This window comes from Ovis canadensis, chromosome 3 (genome assembly GCF_042477335.2).
Source record: "Ovis canadensis isolate MfBH-ARS-UI-01 breed Bighorn chromosome 3, ARS-UI_OviCan_v2, whole genome shotgun sequence".
In the NCBI taxonomy this organism is placed as follows: Eukaryota; Metazoa; Chordata; class Mammalia; order Artiodactyla; family Bovidae; genus Ovis; species Ovis canadensis.
In genome coordinates, this window is record NC_091247.1 from 179392152 (window position 1) to 179407849 (window position 15698).

The 15698-nt window shown below is 46.1% G+C and overlaps 1 protein-coding gene across 6 annotated transcripts in view; it reads left to right on the forward strand.

Moving 5' to 3' along the window:
* The window catches only part of CHST11 (carbohydrate sulfotransferase 11), a 266248-nt gene that overhangs the window by 17370 nt on the left and 233180 nt on the right, over window positions 1–15698 (forward strand). The window lies entirely within an intron of this gene.

Below are 15698 nucleotides of genomic sequence, written 5' to 3' on the forward strand. Positions count from 1 at the left end.
TTTCACTATCTCCCAGAGTTTGCTCAAACTCATGTCCACTGAGTCAGTGAGATCCAACCATCTCGTCCTCTGTCACCCCTTCTCCTCCTGCCCTCAGTCTTTCCCAGCATCAGGTGACACTCCTAATTCTCATACAGCCTAACAAACTCTGTAATGTAGAGAGAGACTTATCAACTTCATTCTACAGATGAGAGAGTGGAAACTCAAAGAGGCTTGGGGAGCTGCTTAAATTTGGTTTAAAGTGAGTTCTAGGGCCTTCCCTGGTGGTTCAGTGGTGGTTCTTGCTCTCAATTTATGGGACCTGGGTGCAACTAAGAGCTGGCATGGCCAAATTTAAAAAAAGGGGGTTCTAAAATAAATGTTTACATGCAAAGACTGGTCCAAGAAAGATTTGTTCTATCAAGGTGGGCAGAAGCACGCATGACTGAACTGTCTGTGGGGCCAGGTGTGATTGGGGTTACAAAGGGAGATAAAGAACTCAGGAAGCGGGGGTGATTGATTCAGAGGGGGGTGTCGAGGAAGACTTCACAGGAGAGGTAGTGTTTGCACTGGGCCCTGAAGGGTGAGTAGAGATTTGCTGGGGGGATTTAGAAGGAGAGGACAGGCACTCCAGGGGAGCGTACCTGCCAGGACCAGAGTGAGGCAGGAAGGAGAGTGATGCCTGGGGGCAGAAGAAATTCCAGGGCGGAGAAGTGGATCAGCCACTAACTTGGAGAGCTCGGAAGGCTTTGAAGTTTGAATTTTATTCTGGGGGCCCAGGAGCCATGGAAGGTTTAGGGTAGTGTCTTCTGTTTTTCAGATGATGACATGTAAGTTCAGTTGAATGAAACACTCATGTTTCTTTAGGCGGGTAAAGGTTTTCAGCTCACTTTCTTCAAAATGAACTTGGAGTCATTTTGAAATAGTTTCTATTATGATCATTTAATGGTGGGAGAAGAAGGTTATTCACGAATGTCTAAAGTGCAAACTAAGAAACCGCTTGAAAGCACTCTGGGATGCGATTGAAAACTCCGCTGTTTGCATTGCTCCTGCCAACATCTGAGGCCATGGAGGTCGCCTTTCAGGCTCTCAGTTGCTAATGGTGCCCTCTGTTCACCCTGGGACGCCCCGGGAGAAGTGGCCGGAGAAAGGGAAAGTATGTAAATAGTTGCCCGGTGGAGAATTTCTTGCTTCAGTGTAAACTCTTGGGTCTGTCTGGGGTCAGGTTGAGGCTGTGGACTGCCCTGGAGATGAGCAGTGCAGGCTGGATGAAAAGTCAGCCTCTTCCTCCTGGGAACTGAGACCCCAGGCTTTGATTCCACTCCCCTCGCCCCCCAACTCACCCCACTCACCCTGTGTACTGTGTGTGGGGTCTGATCTCATTGTGCCCCTGAAAGATGCTGCCCTGTGTAATCTTCATATCAAAAGGCTGCCTCTTTTGAGTCCCCCGCTCCTGGGCTGTGGGAGAGAGGATGGGTTAATTGTAGAGCTCTTATGCTATAGAGAAAGCCATCTCTGGCTTTCAGAATCACTTCTGGGGGGCATTGGGCTTTATTCAAAACTGAGGGCCCCCTTCATTTTCTCTGGTGGCCTATGGCACTTGACATTCATTGATAAATGCATTGTCATCTGGAGCTGGTTTCCTCATGGGATATCTCACCACCCTTGATCTCTGGTTTGGTTTTTTTTTTTTTACTCATTAAAATAACAATACACAAGGAGAACTCTCTCAAAGTCTTAACTTTGAAAAAAAAAGAGAAAGTAATATCATCACAGATGTGCAGCATTTTTTCAGGGGGCGTGTGGCTGTGCAGGCTACAGTGGTTTTGGGATTTACACTTGCCAACTTGTATGGATCTAGGGATTAGAGATTGGAAGGCCTAATTAAGATAATGCTTGTTATTGGAAGTCTGTGCCAAAATATCGGAATGGAGATTGTTCTGAAAATGCAAAAGTTAGGTCATGAATCCTTTAGGAGCCAGTTTTTTATGGTACGTAGGGCTCTCTATAATTTTGCTGTTCAAAAATGGAAGTACAGGTTTGAAATCAGAAACTGAACGGGGCAATTTTTTAGTCACTTGTAATAAAACAACTTTTATTGGGAGAGTGCGAGCCATTCTGTGAAAGACAATTACGTGCTTAAAAACATTTAACAGTAGCTTTGCTCCTTTTTGGATAATCTGTTTAATTCAGGAGGGGAGTGGCTTCGGGCTTTTTCCTGTAGGATTCTGCCGAGAATTCTTTTGAGGCTTGTGCAGACTTTGTTTCCTGTGTCTGTAAAAGCAAATTGAGAATTTAAAAATAAATATAGGTCTGATAGCAAGTACCTTCCTGCAAATGGGATTTGAGCGATGTGAAGGGTGTTGTCATTGGAAAGTCAAAGTGACATCCCTCCTTTATTTTCATAGGAAATGAAAGAGTCATGGATTCAGAGCAATGAGTTCTCAGCCTTGTAAACCTTGGCTGCCAGAACTGAGTGTTTGGTTTGTTTTAAAGCATGGGTAGCCCCTACCGGAAGAGGAGGTGCAGTTGAGTAGAAAGGGCATTGGGTGGGAAGGCCAGGAAGTGAGCGTTCTGGTCCTGGTTCTTTTGCTGCCTTTTGGAAACCCTCTCACATGGCTCAGAGGGTAAAGAATCCACCTGCAGTGCAGGAGACTCAGGTTCGATCCCCAAGTCGGGAAGATCCCCCAGAGAAGGGAATGGCAACCCACTCCAGTATTTTTGCCTGGAGAATTCCATGGACAGAGGAGCCTGGTGGACTACAGTCCAGGGGGTTGCAAAGAGCGTGGCAGGGTATAGTTCATGGGGTCCCAAAAAGCTGGACACAACTGAGCGACTAACACTTTCACTTTTCACTTCACCTGTTACTAACGAATGTCAGTGTGTGTTGGCAGCTTTCAAGCTGTCCCTCCAATCCCGGAGGGTCCAGAGCAGCTGACTTAATGTCCAAGAGAGCTCTGGCACCCCACCCTCCTCAGAGTGGCTCTGTTCCTATTTTATATTTTGGGGTTCTGAGTAAAATTTTGTTAGGAGAAAGTGTGTCAGGGCTAAAACCATGAACAACTTTGTAGTTAGTTGACTGCTGAGACGATTTCTAAAACTTTTACCCAACTCAGGTCTTATTCTGTTAGCAGGTCGCAAAATTGATGCACATTTACAGTTAGAGTTAAATCTCAGTTGAAGTGAATAATTACTGTGAATCCAGTGTGAACAGGCTGACATCTCTCCGCCTCTCCATCCATCACTCAAACGTTTATTGACCAAACATTAATCTGACTACAGAGACAAATCTAAATAAGACTTAGTTCCTGCATTCAAATAACTTGCAATTTAGCGAGTGGCAGCAGACCCATAATTGTGAACTGTAAAGCTTTGTAATAACGGCTCTGGGTCTCTAGAAAAAGAAGAGTAATTAGTTTAGGGGAGGTCAAGGGACTTCACAGAGAGGAAGAACGTTTGAGCTGGACTGCAGTCAATTATTCAGTTACTCAACATGCATTTACTGAATACCTTCTGTGTGTGCCAGGACCCTTCCGAGAGCTAAGGAAACAGCAGGGGACAAAACAGACAAGATCTTTGTCTCAATGGAGCTGACATTTCTTAGCATATGATTTATCAAATGGCAAGGGTGGTGACACCCCTGGCTTTGTTCCACCATTGCCCTTCAGTATCAAAGTAAAGCAATGGTTTGTGTATATATGTATATATTTTTTTCCTTTTTCAAAAGATTATTAACAATTCAGGCATGTTACAGAGAATTTTGAAAGAATGAAACCCACTTCCAAAAATGTGACCCCTTATCCTACCATCCAGGAGGAATCTCTGTTAACCTCTAGTCTGTTTTTCTATGCATCCATGGGCTTCCCAGGTGGCTTGGTGATAAAGAATCCACCTGCCAATGCAGGAGACTTGGGTTCAATCCCTGGGTTGAGAAGATCCCCTGGAGAAGGAAATGGCTACCCACTCTAGTATTCTTGTCTGGAAAATCCCACGGACAGAGGAGCCTTGCTGGGTATAGTCCGTGGGGTCACAAAAGAGTTGGACATGACTTAGTCACTAAAAATAAAAATCCCATATATATATATATATATATATATATATATATAAAATTTCTTTTTTACAAAGGTGAACTTATCATTCATATTATTATAGTGTGTCCTGCTTTCTTTGCTTTATACTGAACCATAGGCATTTTTCTCATTTCATACAATTTTCTTTGAAAACACTGTAATATTCAGTCATGTGGATGTCATAATATTCCATCATATGGATATGTCATCATATGAATGTAATGTAGTCGTGCTCTTTTGTAGAACATCTCTGAAAGTGATTTTCCCTTAAAAAAATGACACAATACACCTTTCTGTACATAAACTATTGCGTTTTAATGTCTCTCTGAAACAAATTTTCAGAAGGGAAATGCACAGGTCTTAAACTATTGAAGGCTCTTGATAGGTGTGGCCAGAGCATTTTCTATGTTGCATCTATTTATGCTCCATCTGCAGCCTATGAGAGTGCTGGTTGTACCGAAAGCAGCCAGTTTGATTTGGCTGCTATCCAGATTCCTAACGGAGCCTTTCTCAGACTCAGCGTGGATGCTCTTGTTTAGTTTCCAGGCCACACTAGATAACAGGCTTCCGGAGAGCATGGAGTAAGTCCCCAGTGCCTGTCCTGTCGCAGACTTGCAATAAAATGCAGGTTTGTTGAATACACACTTGTGTGTCTCAATACGTGAGCCACAAAGCGTAGGAGGGACGTCTCCCTTGACAACTGGGAAGAGAGTGGACCTCCTGTCAGTGTCCCAAAGCCCCTTATCACTGTACTTTCAGGAAGAGGGAAACCCAGCAATACACAAATACTTGTCTGAAAGCCAGCTCCACAGTCTCCATGTGAGCCTGAGAGCTTGTAGATCATCCACAGGGTTGAAATTCACTTAAAAGATAAGTCTTGGCTACTGACTCCCTGGTGACCTTTATCTGTGTCTCAACAGCCTGGTGAAGGAGGCACTCATCTTTAGGTGGGACTCAGAGAAAGTTCTATAATTAATTTTTAAAAAAACTTATTTATTTATTGTTTGGCTGTGCTGGGTCTTCATTGCTGTGGGGGCTTTTTCTCTAGTTGTGGTGAGCAGGGGACTTACATTGCTGTGACTTTTCTTGTTTCAGAGCATGGACTTAAGGGAAGGGTTTGCCGGCGTCAGTAACTGGGGCTCCCGGGCTCTGGAGCACAGGCTCAGTAGTTGTGGCACATGGGTTTCGTTGCCCTGCGGCATGTGGGATCTTCCTGGACCAGAGGTTGAACCTGTGACTCCTGCATTGGCAAGTGGGTTCTTTACCACTGAGCCACCAGGGAAGTCCTGTAACTAACCTAAGGTAACAGAGCACTGTGGTCTAAATACTTGTGTCCTCTCAAAATTCGTGTGTTGAAATCCTAACTTCCAAAGATGGTGGTATCAGGAGGAGGGAAATTGGGAGGTGCTTTGGTCTTGAGGATGTAGCCCTCATGAATGGGATTAGTGCCCTAATAAATGAGAGTCCAGGGAGCTCCCAGCCCCTTCCACCATGTGAGGGCATAGAGTGAAGGTGCCAGCTATGAGGCAGGGAAGACCATGCTGGCACCCTGATCTTGGATTCCCAGGCTTCAGAACTGGGAGACACTGATTTCTGCCATTTATAAGCCACCCACCCTGTGGGGTTTTGTTGTAAGAACCTGAAGACACACAGCTGGCTAGTGGTAGAGCTGGGATTCCTACTGAGGACCTAACTTCTGGGTGCAAAGCAGGGGTTAGTGTCTGTATGAAAACCTCCTTTCTGTGACTGAGGAGAAGAAATGGACAGCAGGGTGATTCCTGAACTGGAAGGAAAATGGACAGCTGCTGAACGTTGATAAGACATAATATAGAGCCCTAGGAGGCACTGTGCACTCAGGGGTCCTAACCAATGTGAGGAGGGAATTCAGATATGAGGATGTTTGGGCAGTGACCAGGCCCGGGATACTGTGGCACCGTGGAGTGATTCTCTACACACCTGCACCATTCCTAGGAGGGAGATGGTTTGCAGCACCTAGAGAGGGAAGCCTTTTCCTGAGAAGGTGTGCCTTGATCATGCTCTCAGTGTTATGGGAACAGGCCGCCCCCTAAACAGGAAGCAGGAGAGGAGGGGGTGGGGAGAGAAAACCAAAACCAAACCTGACTCATGACTATGTCTTTCCTTTTGCAAAAGTGAAAGACACTGCTGTTGGACACATACACACACCCACACATACCCCTCACCCCACCCTCTGCCCCTCCAGATGGGGGTTTCCTGTGCATTCTCTGCATTGCTTCTGCCTTCAAAGGGGAGGCCTGGATGTATTTAACCCCTCTTTTCTTGGATATTTTATGATGAGATTTTCCATTTTAAGAAAAACCACAATAAACATTTTTATACATGTATCTTTGAGCTTTATATTCTTCCTTTGAAACAAGAATGGAAAGTTAACTTATTCTTGATAATAGAGTGAAACTGAGTATAAGCCACTCTACTGGCAGCACTAACAGGTGTCTTGGGGCAAACTGTAGCCCCATCATAATTTCCACTAGTCTGCACTGGATCACCCCAAAATACACATGAAGGAAAAATGCAACATCTGCTATGCAGATATGGTGCTTAGCACCCCTCTCCTTCCAGATAGTCTCCTCAAAGCCTTTTCATCTCTGAACTCTGGAGCTGTCACTGTCCCCCTCCCCATATTTTCGTAATATACACTCTGACTTTCCATCAGCTTGGTGTTGCGGTAGAAGTGGACTAGGGGGAAGTGAGATGAATCTAAAATAGCTGGCTATTGGGTTTCCTGTTAAGTAGGATGTGGTCAGTTAATTTCGGTTATCTGTGGGCCTAGTTCAGACCCTCTTGCAACAGTGGGTGTGCAGAGGACCCCAGAGCATGGTGGTCTCTGCCTGGGCTGAAGGCAATTTAAGAAGCACAGGGACCCAGCAGCCACCTTGAGAAAAGCCAGTGTGACTTAGCTCTTTGGGAAATAAAGGTGATGTTCCCTGTAGCCCTCCGTGGTGGCAGGCAATCTCAAGAGCTCCAGGTCCAGGCAGTGGCTAGAATCATCCAGTCTCTGGTTGTGGGCTAGTGCACAGTGGGTTGGTTCCCAATGCACAGTGGCAGCAACTGTGACCTGGTCCCTCCTTTCCAGGATTTTATTGGAGGGAGATTCTTTTCAAACTAGAAAGGACAGCATGGAAGGTAGAGGGTGAGTGCCTGGGAGTGAGGAAATGGTCAAGGGCCAGTTTCAGAGAAGTTACCTGTCTTTGCAGCATTTCCAGATGTGCCTCAGATGTCTGAGGAAGTCTTAACATATTGGTCAAATTTTTTTATTTGGACCATGTTGCATCGCTTGCAGGATCTTAGTTCCCTGATCAGAGATTGAACCTGTCCCCAAGTGAAAACACTGAGTCTTAACCATTGGACTGCCAGGGAATTCTCAGGAGTCTTTTTTTTTTTTTTAAATTATATTGAAATATAATTAATTTGCAGTGTTGTGTTAGTTTCAAGTATATAGCAAAGCGATTCAGTGGTATATTATATGTGCTTAGTTGCTCAGTCATGTTCTACTCTTTGTGGCTCCGTGGACTGTAGCCCGCCAGGCTCCTCTGTCCATGGAATTTTCCAGCCAAGAATACTGGCGTGGGTTGTCACTTCCTCTTCCAGGGGATCTTCCCCACTCAAGGATTAAACCCACATCTTTTGCATCGCCTGCGTTGGCAGGTGGATTCTTTACCACTGTGCCACCTGGGAAGCCCCATATATGTGTGTGTGTGTGTGTGTGTATACATTCTTTTTAGATTCTTTTCTTGTTTTAGGTTATTGTGAGATAATTGCAAGGAAGGCTGGGCAAGGTAGTCTTTATTGTGTGTGGTCATGTGCTTAGCTAAAATGTTGACCTTTTAGCTTTAAAGAGTAAAGAGAGAGAGGGAGGGAGGTAGAGAGGGAGACAGACAGAGAGAAAGTATATTGAGGGAATAACCAGTAGATCCGCTTCATTAAGGTTCTACACTTCAGACTGTTAAGTGCTCAACCTATGTCAAAGGCAAGTATATTTCATAACCTTCTGCCTTGTCAGTGTGCTATGCTGGATGGTGCCCCTCCAAAATTCATGTCCTTCCTGAACCTCAGATCGTGACCTGATTTGGAAATAGAGTTGTTGCGGATGTTACGAGTTAGGAGGTCATACTGGAATAAGCGCGATGGAGTGGGTTGTCCCTAATTCAGTATGACTGGTGAGCTCAGAAGAGATGCAGAGACACAGGAGTGCTCACGGGAGGAAGGCCACCTGACAACAGAGGTAAAGACTGGAGGGATGCTGCCGCAGGCCAAGGAATGCCAGGAGCTACCAGAAGCTGCGAGAACAAGGAAGGATCCTCCCTTAGAGGCCTTGGACGGTGCATAGCCCTGCCAGCACCCTGATTTTGGACGTCTAGCCTCCAGAACTGTGAGGGGATAAATTTCTGTTGTTTTGAACTGTGGGGCTTGTGTACTTTTTGTTACAGTAGCCTGAGGAATTGAATACAGTCAGGAAGAATGCATTTCTGGCCTTGACCCAGTGGGAATTGTTTTCAACTGGAGTCAGTGGTGGCTTCTCAGCTTTGCCCTGTGTCTAGCTATGACTCAACTGAGGTCACAGTCCAGGGACATTGTAGGTTGTCAATGACATATCAGTTCAGTTCACTTCAGTTCAGTTCAGTCGCTCAGTCGTGTCCAACTCTTTGCGACCCCATGAACTGCAACATGCCAGGCCTCCCTGTCCATCACCAACTCCCAGAGTTCACTCAGACTCACGTCCATCGAGTCCGTGATGCCATCCAGCCATCTCATCCTGGGTTGTCCCCTTCTCCTCCTGCCCCCAATCCCTCCCAGCATCAGAGTTTTTTCCAATGAGTCAACTCTTCTCATGAGGTGGCCAAAGTACTGGAGCTTCAGCTGTAGCATCATTCCTTCCAAAGAAATCCCAGGGTTGACCTCCTTCAGAATGGACTGGTTGGATCTCCTTGCAGTCCAAGGGACTCTCAAGAGTCTTCTCCAACACCACAGTTCAAAAGCGTCAATTCTTTGGCGCTCAGCCTTCTTCAGAGTCCAACTCTCACATCCATACATGACCACTGGAAAAACCATAGCCTTGACTAGAGTCTGATGGAAGATAGACATTAAACAGACACATGAAAAGGTGAAGGTGTTGGTCGCTTTGCAACCCCATGGACTGTAGCCCGCCGGGTTCCTCTGTCCACGGAATTCTCCTGGCAAGAATACTGGAGTTGGTAGCCATTTCCTCCTGCAGGGGTCCTTCCTGTCCCAGGGATGGAACCCGGGTCTCCTGCATTGCAGGCAAGCTCCTTTACTGTCTGAGCCACCGGGGGTATATTTAATAGCAATTAATTTTCATACAAAAGAAAAGGATATCTCTTTTGTTATACAGAAGGAAAGGGTATCAAGAAAGGCCATAGCAAGGAAACCTAGTCTTGTGTTGGCTGATGGGATTGGGGGCAGTGGTGGTGGTCACTGAAGGTTTTCTCTCCTAAGAAAGCTGCACTGGAGCTAAGACATGGATGAGTGAGAGTTAGGGCAAAGATGGGAAGGGAGTGGGGAGCACTTTGTTTGGGAAACATGGCTTGGATGTCAGGAGCTCACAAACATGTGTACTCTTTGGGGAGTTACATTTCCAGGCCCCACCCCAGACCTTCTCTGTCGGGCTTTGGGGAGGGCGCTCTCTGAGACTGTGGGGTCCAAAAGTGTGTGTTTCTTTTAACTTGCCCTTGGACGTTGTGGGGGCAGGGATTGTTGCACTGGGGCAGTTGGTCTCAAACATTCTGCGTCACTTGCAGAGCTTGCTCAAAAATGCAGACTTGGGGTCAGATTCAGTAGATCTGAGGTGGAATTTAGGAATCTGGGCTTCCCTGGTGGCTTAGAGGGTAAAGAATCTGCTTGCAATGCAGGAGACCTGGGTTCAATCCCTGGGTCAGGAAGATCCCTTGGAAAAGGGAATGGTAACCCACTCTAGAATTCTTGCCTGGAGAATTCAAAGGACAGAGGAGCCTGGCGAGCTACAGTCCTTGGGGTAGCAGAGAGTCGGACATGACTGAGTAACTAACACTTTCACTTTCAGTTAGGACTCTACCAAACACACCCTACCACCCCGCCTCCCCTGGTGGTTCTGATATAGGAGTTCCCTGACCTCATTTTGAGAAACACATCCCTGGAAGGTTGGGTGACTCTGAAAAATCTGCAGTTGATCTTCGCAATAGCAAATGATTCCAGTGGAGAATAAAAGGGGTCACCGCAGGAACGCCTGTGTTTGATATTAGAAAGTTGGGAGGGGGTGGGTCAGACATGCAGCAGCAAGGGGGAGCCTGGGATGGCAGGTCGCAAGAAGGGTCCATGGACATTGGGCACTGTTCCAGGCCTTCACCTCACCCCAGAGGGTGAACGCAGCACCTCTGACATCCAGTCCTGACTCAGGGTCGATTGGTTCCTGTCCAGTTGTGCCAGCAGTAAAATACTGTCTGTTGTCGGACTTGGGAGCCGGGTCGTGGGCAGCCTTAAATTCAGATTCAGAGCTTGGTCTTGTTCATAGTGCCTTTCTAATCAGTGGGGCTCATCATAGCACTTGAGCTGGAAATGGAAGCAGTGGGAAAATGAAAAGGCCTCTGACCACAGACTTCCTGCTGGCCCGCCTTCCTGCTGGCCCGCCTTCCTCCTCCACTCGGGGTACACCTCTGGTTGTAATTACCTACGCACCATTTTTAGGAGACAGGGCGATCTAAGGTGAATTGGGGCTTTGCACATCTTGTCTTGGTTTGACGCTGGAGCATAAATCATCATCCAGCTCCGTGTGTCTGTGTGTCCATGTGTGTGTCCACGTATGTGTGTGTCCGTGTGTGTGTGTCCGTGTGTGTGTCTGTGTGTGTCCCTGTGTGTCTGTGTGTCTTCTCCTACCCCTCACCTCCTTCTCTTCTGTGCTTCCTGCCCCGTGAGCCTCACTTTGCTGGATGGCTTCCATCCTGTGAGACTGCAGCTAGTCATTCCTGCTTGACCTTTAGATTTTTCTCTTTAGGGAAAATATGATCGTTAGTCTGTATTCTTGAGCAGATATATGTGACTCACAGGCCACCTTCCTACCTCACTTCACATCCATGGAAGAAAAGGGTTTTTAAAATCCATGTACATATCTTCTTAATTTTTATTTTATATTGGAATATTGTTGATGAATAATATTGTGTTAGTTTCAGGTGTACAGCAAAGGGATTTAGTTATACAGATACATGTATCTATTCTTTTTCAAATTCTTTTCCCATTTAGGTTATTACAGAATACTGAGCAGAGTTACAGAAATGCGTATCAGGTCAGAGGACCTGCTGTATGGCCATCGGCTGTTCAGGTGGGCATCCTTGCTTTTGGAAATGATGACTTCAGCCTCTGGGGGTCTGACTTTTTGGCCTGGGGGCCACATGTTGTGGCTGGACAGTGGGGTGGATTAGCCAGAGTCTGATCCTGAGCCCTGCAGACTTACGTGCTGGGGAATCGGAGAGAGCCTGGCCGAGTTCTTAGGCCGCCTGTTCCGCTTCATTCCTCTGGATGGTGAGATTGTCTCAAGGGTGTGTTCCTGGAACTTTGTAGTCAGGCTTCACTGTGGTGTGTATTTAATGACCACACACGAAAGGCTTGACTGCCAGGGCCGATCCCTAGGACAACCCTAATCATGGAATCTCAGAGCTGGAAAGAGCCCCCTGGGCAAATCTGAGGGAGGAGACCTTCCCTGGGATGAGGGAGACCCCCAACGTGGGGTTCCAGTTCCAAAACCGGGACTTCTGATGGAGAAGCCTGTTTAAAAGCACTGGAGGACTTGCCAGCTTTCTACTTTTGTTACACAAATTAATAATGGTCCAATGTAGCAGTCTGGGAGAGCGAGGTTTTTATAAAGAGACAGACCCAGATAAGAGTTAAGACTAAACAGCCAGCCACATTTCCGGTCTGAGCTATTTTTAAGTCTTACCTTGTTTTTGGTGCATCCATTGGTGGATGCTGGGTAAACGAAGAACCCAGCCTCAGGTTTTTCATTTCTCTTTGCCTAAAAATAGCCTTCTTCCCCTCCCATGACTGTCAAAAATTCTTGCGTGTAATGACCCATTGTTCCCAAGAATTGCTATAGACTTCTCACAGTGGCACCTCTTCTTGCGCTGCCCAGTGAACTTCAGAAGCAATGCCGTGTTTTATATTGATTCAACTTTACAGGGGTTCTTTCTCATTGTCCTTATTTTATAGATGAGGAAGTTGGGCTTGGAGAGGCAGGGAAATTTCTTTCAGGATCACTAATGGAACTTAATTCACTGGTTGGTTTTGCCTTCAGAAACCTGTTAAAAAGGCACTTGGAACAGTATGTATCTGTTTTTGTTTAAAAAGAAAAAAAGTGAATCTCCCTGGGTGGGAGGTAGAGTTATAGGCCATTTTATTGTTGATATTTCCTTGTATGTGTTCTTTGCATACTGGTAAACTTTTCAGAAGGGTATTATCTGACAGCTAAACTTTTGTTGTGGATGAGGACTTTTTTCTTTTGTGTTAGATTAGCTGGTAAGGGCCACTTCTGGGAGTCAGGCTATGCACATGGGACTAGTTGAGAGAAGGAGGAAGAAGAGGCTCCTCTGCCCCAAGAGGGATGTTCAGGTCAAGGCCCCAGGGAGACTGAGGATTTGCTCCATCAGCTAGAGCAGCCTCAGAGTGGGGCAGTGTGTGTGTGTGTGTGAGTGTGTGTGTGTGTGTGTACACACTTAAGCCTGCTTGGTTTTCACTGTTGTATCTGCTTGGGCCTTCACTAAAATAAACAACCTCAGACCAGGTGGCTTTAACAACAGAAGTTTTCTCCCCATTCTGGAGGTTGGAAGCCCAAGATCAAGGGGTGGGCAGGTTTGGTTTCCTCTGAGGCCTCTCTCCTTGGGGTGTGTAGGTGGCTGTCTTTCCCTATATTTTTGTGTCATCTTTCCTTTTTGTGCATGCATCCCTGGAACCTCTTTTTGTGTCCAGGTCTCCTCTTCTCATAGCGACACCAGTCAGATTGGATTAGTACCTACCCTGAGTATGTGCTTAGTCATTCAGTCATGTCCAACTCTTTGCGACCCCTTGGACTGTATGTAGCTCACCAGGCTCCTCTGTCCATGGAATACTGTAGGCAAGAATATTGGAGTGGGTTGCCATGCCCTTCTCCAGGGGATCTTCCTGACCCAGGGATCGAACTGGGTCTCCTGCATTGCAGGTGGATTCTTTACCCTCCGAACCACCAGGGAAGCCCAGTACCCACCCTAATGACCCTCCTAAAACTTCAGTTACCTCTTGAAAGACCCAGTCTCTAAATACAGTCACATTCTGAGGTCCTGGGGGTTAGGACTTCAGCATCGGAATTTTGGAGAGATGCAGTTCAGCCCTTCACAACCATCATTGGCATATCTGGGCAGAGCCCTGTGCCTCCAGCATTTCAAGGGAGCCAAGGGCCATTGGGCCTCCCATGTAGTTTATTTCAGAAGTGTGAGGGTGAAGCAAGTCTTCGACCAGGTTCTGCCTCATGTGCATTTCCAGAAGCAGCCATATAAATGTTCCTGTGCAGCTCGTCCTTGAAATCTGGCCAAGTGCAGTTGTCTATACTTTCAGGCTCTCTGACTGCATCTTGCATGGAGGTTTCTCTCCCAGTAGAAGAGAAAGTTCTGACACCAATTCAGCTCACTTTTTAATTGAAGCAGGCATCAGCATCCTCTGCAGATATCGGCTCACAGAGCAAGCAATACTCTGGGTCAGAGTGTGCTCTGAAAGATGAGGGTCTTTGCCTACAGTTTGTTGAGGAAAAGTGGAGAAGTTTAGCCTAGCCATCTTGAACACCACTCACTTCACGGATGCAAGATTATTTCTAACATTTGCTAAGCTGAATTTCTCACCTTCTGGTCCCTGTGGGAGATAAAGATTGTGAACACGCTATTAGATGGCCAACGAGGAGTGGGCTTCTGATGGTCATCTCTCAAAATACTGACCACCCCCAGCAGTGTGTGTTTCCTGTTCAGGGACCTGCGAGGTTACCTGACTGCCCCTAGCTTAAGACAGACATACACTGTATCACGCAGCTGGTGCCAACATGTAAATTGCAGACAACATAAGAGTTTGTCAGAAAACTTCACCATATCAACATTTGTCTTGAGCCTGTACTGTTCCCAGATCAAGATAGAAGCACAGTGATTTATTTCTTTTTTGAAAAGTTCAACAAAAATCAAGAGGGAGATTGGATTTGAAGCTGCATTTTTATCATATGTTAGGTCTTGAAAATGTTTTTGCTGAACATTGGTTAGGGGAATTGACAAGTAGAAAGGGGCCTTCTTTCAGCCTTTGAAAAGAGAGAATAGATTCATCTCAAGAACTGACATCTCAAAAAAAAAAAAAAAAGCTTTAGTGTGTGTGATGTGTCTGAAGAGATACCAGTTACATCTCAGGGGTGCCTATTTTTGAGCTGTTTCCAAAATTCTAGAACCAGATTTGAGAAATAATAAAATATTGACCATCGTTCAAAGAGAAACATACAGGGTGATCTTTGGCAAAGCTTGTCATTTTGCTTACATTTTACTCAGTTCTCTGACTTGTTGGGAGTCCCTGCTGTGGACAGGTCCTCTGCTGCATGCCAGGGGTAGTCTCTGACTTTTTGATCTCTGTCTTTGCATCAAGTTTAGTGGAAACGGTATATTGAATCATTTATCCAACAAACATTTCTGAGAGCCTGGTGTGTTCAGACATGGTTCCAAGCTTTCAAGTATTCTCTCATTGGGTACATAGCAAATGCACATCCTGTTAGATTGTCTCCAGATATCTCCTTTCATGACCATTGGAGAGAATCCTGTCATTGCCAGTCCCATCGACTATACCCACTTCCTTTGATTCAGACTTTTCTGGGAGTGACCTGGGATAGGACAGACAGGAGAGTTTAGCCAGAGCATCTAAGTAAAATCCATAAGGACTTCCCTGGCAGTCCAGTGGTTAAGACTTTGCCTTCTAATGCAGGGGTCATGGGTTCGATCCATGGTCGGGGAGTTAAGATCCCACCTGCCTTGCGGCCAAAAAACCAAAACATAAAACAGAAGAAATATTGTGAATAAATTCAATAAAGACTTTAAAACTTCTCCACATCAAAAATCTTTAAAATAGATAGTTCAGTTCAGTCGCTCAGTCGTGTCCAACTCTTCGCGACCCCATGAACTGCAGCATGCCAGGCCTCCCTGTCCATCACCAACTCCCAGAGTTCACTCAAACTCACGTCCATCGAGTCCGTGATGCCATCCAGCCATCTCATCCTCTGTTGTCCCCTTCTCCTCCTGCCCCCAATTCCTCCTAGCATCAGTGTTTTCCAATGAGTCAGCTCTTCGCATGAAGTGGCCAAAGTACTGGAGTTTCAGCTTCAGCATCATTCCTTCCAAGGAAATCCCAGGGCTGATCTCCTTCAGAATGGACTGGTTGGATCTCCTTGCAGTCCAAGGGACTCTCAAGAGTCTTCTCCAGCACCGCAGTTCAAAAGCATCAATTCTTTGGTGCTCAGTTTTCTTCACAGTCCAACTCTCACATCCATACATGACCACTGAAAAAACCATACCATTGACTGCTGCTGCTGTTGCTAAGTCACTTCAGTCGTGTCCAACTCTGTGCGACCCCATAGAC